Source organism: Vulpes lagopus, chromosome 4 (genome assembly GCF_018345385.1).
Source record: "Vulpes lagopus strain Blue_001 chromosome 4, ASM1834538v1, whole genome shotgun sequence".
NCBI lineage: Eukaryota > Metazoa > Chordata > Mammalia > Carnivora > Canidae > Vulpes > Vulpes lagopus.
In genome coordinates this window covers 98,278,745-98,281,544 of record NC_054827.1, presented here as the reverse complement: position 1 = coordinate 98,281,544, position 2,800 = coordinate 98,278,745, and the positions used below count along the sequence as shown (strand labels likewise).

The window sequence follows — 2,800 nt, the reverse complement described above, 5'->3', positions numbered from 1 at the left end:
ATCTCACTCACTGGTTCTTCTACCTCATTAACACTTGTCGTTAGGACCTCCAGTTTGGATTGAGTCTCATTTAATTGATTTTTAATTTCAGCCTGATTAGATCTAAATTCTGCAGTCATGTAGTCCCTTGAATCTTTTATGCTTTTCTCTAGAGCCACCAGTATCTTTAGAATTGTGCTTCTGAATTGGCTTTCTGCATTGAATTGGATGCCTTTTTATTTATTTATTTTTCCAGAGCACGAACTCTTCTCACTGTAGTGTTCCAGCTGTTCTCTCTTTAAATCTTAGGTCGAATTCGTAGGCTTTCAGGATGATTTGAAAGTTATCTAGGTAATTTCGTGGGGACAGGTGACTTTATCTATGAGAATGGTTCAATTTTATTCTTCTGCATGTGGTTGTCCAATTTTCCCAGCACCATTTATTGAAAAGATTGCCCTTTTTTCCATTGGATAATCTTTCCTGCTTTGTTGATGATTAGTTGACCATAGAGTTGAGGGTCCATTTCTTAGCATTGATATGTGGTTTTTTTGTGCCAGTACAATATCATCTTGATGATCACAGCTTTGTAATATAGCTTGAAGTCAGACACTGTGATGCCATCAGCTTTAGATTTCTTTTTCAATGTTCCTCTAGCTATTTAGGGTCTTTTCTTGTTCCATACAAACTTTAAGGTTATTTGTTCCAGCTCTGTGGAAAATGTTGATGGTATTTTGATAGGGATTGCATTGAAAGTGTAGATTGCTCTGGGTAGTATACACATTTTAATAATATTTTTTCTTCCAATCCATGAGCATGGAATGTTTTTCCACCTCTTTGTGTCTTCCCCAATTTCTTTCATAAGTGTTCTGTAGTTTTTAAAGTACAGATCCTTTACCTCTGGTTAGGTTTATTCCTAGGCATCTTATGGTTTTTTGTGCAATTGTAAATGAGATCAATTCCTTTATTTCTCTTTCTTCAGTCTCATTGTTAGTGTAGAGAAATGCAACTGATTTCTGCCCACTGCTTTTGTATCATGACACATTGCTGAATTCCTGCATGTGTTCTAGCAATTTTGGGGTGGAGTCTTTTGGATTTTCCACATAAAGTATCATGTCATCTGCAAAGAGTGAGAGCTTGACTTCTTTGCTAATTTTAATGCCTTTTATTTATTTTTGTTGTCTGACTCTTGACGCTAGGATTTCAAGCAGTATGTTGAACAACAGTGGTGAGAGTGGACATTCTTTTTTTTTTTTTTTTACCTTGTTTCAAACTTCATTCCCAGGCTTCTTCAGCTTAATTAGCTGCAAAGAATGAATTTTGTATAATCAAAAACTGAAAAAAAGCTGCAGCGTCCAAGGGGCTTGGGTTTAAAAATATTAGAGATCTAGATTTTATCAGATCCATGAGCAAAATTTTTTAAAGCAGTCATAATATAAAATAGCACCTCCTAGTAACTTCTTCAAGATCTATCTTCTTCAGAAGTTGACTCAATTCAGTTTGCTTCATTCTTGGCAGCTTCATCAAAATTTTCCACAAGATCTGGAACTTCATCATCATCATCTCCTCCAGTAGCAAGTGGTGCTTTTCCATCCACAGATTGTGTGGGCAGAGCTTCAGCAAGTCTTCTTAAACTAGTCAGACTGTCTGCCCAAGCTGGTTTAAGATACTGGGTAACATTTCTGTCAGCTGCTTTGTCTCAGCATGGCCTTTAATGGTGAAAGTGTTAGCTGCCAGCGATGCCTGAACTTTAGGGTTGTTAAAGTGGATCACTGTTCCTTGGTTTGTGAACATATTCACTTCTTCAATACCAGAGATATTGTTTACCCTTACCTTCTTTAAGGAAAACTGAAGCTTTTTATCATCTGCTGTAGCTGTTTTATGAACCACCTTCTTTCAGTGAGCAGTTCCTTTCCCACCAATGAGCACTTGTGCTTGCAGTTTGGCGAGTTTCTCCTGGTTTGTGATAGTTTCTTTCATCTTGTTGGAGCAGAAATGGGACCGCACGGGGGAATAGGGTTAGCACTCAGGGGGCCTTGGCAGACCAGCTGAGATGAGTTGCACACATGCGGGGACGCAAGATCGAGAGTGGACATTCTTGTCATGTTCCTGACCTTAGAGGAAAAGCTCTCAGTTTTCTCCCATTGGGAATGATATTCTCTGTGCACTTTTCATAGATGGCTTTTAAGATATTGAGGTATGTTTCCTCTATACCTACACTGTGAAGAGTTTTAATCAAGAAAGGATACTGTATTTTGTCAAAGGCTTTTTCTGCACCTCTTGAGAGGATCATATGGCTCTTGTCCTTTCTTTAATTAATGTGATGTATTACATGGATTGATTTGTGAATGTTGAGCCACTCTTGCAGCCAAGGAATAAATTCCACTTGGTTGTGTTGAATAATTCTTTTAATGTACTGTTGTATCCTACTGGCTAGTATCTTGGTGAGAATTTTGGCATCCATATTCATCAAGGATATTGGTCTGTAATTCTCCTTTTTTTTTTTATAAAGATTCTATTCATTTATTCATGAAAGACACACAGAGAGAGAGAGAGACAGAGAGAGTCAGAGAGAGAGAGAGAGTCGAAGACACAGGCAGAGGGAGAAGAAGGCTCCATACAGGGAGCCTGACGTGGGACTCAATCCTGGGTCTCCAGGATCAGGCCCTGGGCTGAAGGCAGCACTAAACCACTGAGCCAGCCCGGCTGCCCTGTAATTCTCCTTTTTGATGGGGTGTTTGGTTTGGGGATCTCGGTAATGCTTGCTTCATAGAGTGAGTTTGGAAACTTTCCTTCCATATCATATTTTTTTAAAGAGCTTCAG

At 38.8% G+C, this 2,800-nt stretch overlaps 1 pseudogene; it reads right to left on the bottom strand.

The window, feature by feature from the left end:
* Positions 1 to 1,471: 1,471 nt before the first annotated feature.
* Positions 1,472 to 1,956, bottom strand: LOC121489982 (annotated as a pseudogene).
* Between the last annotated feature and the right edge of the window lie 844 nt (positions 1,957 to 2,800).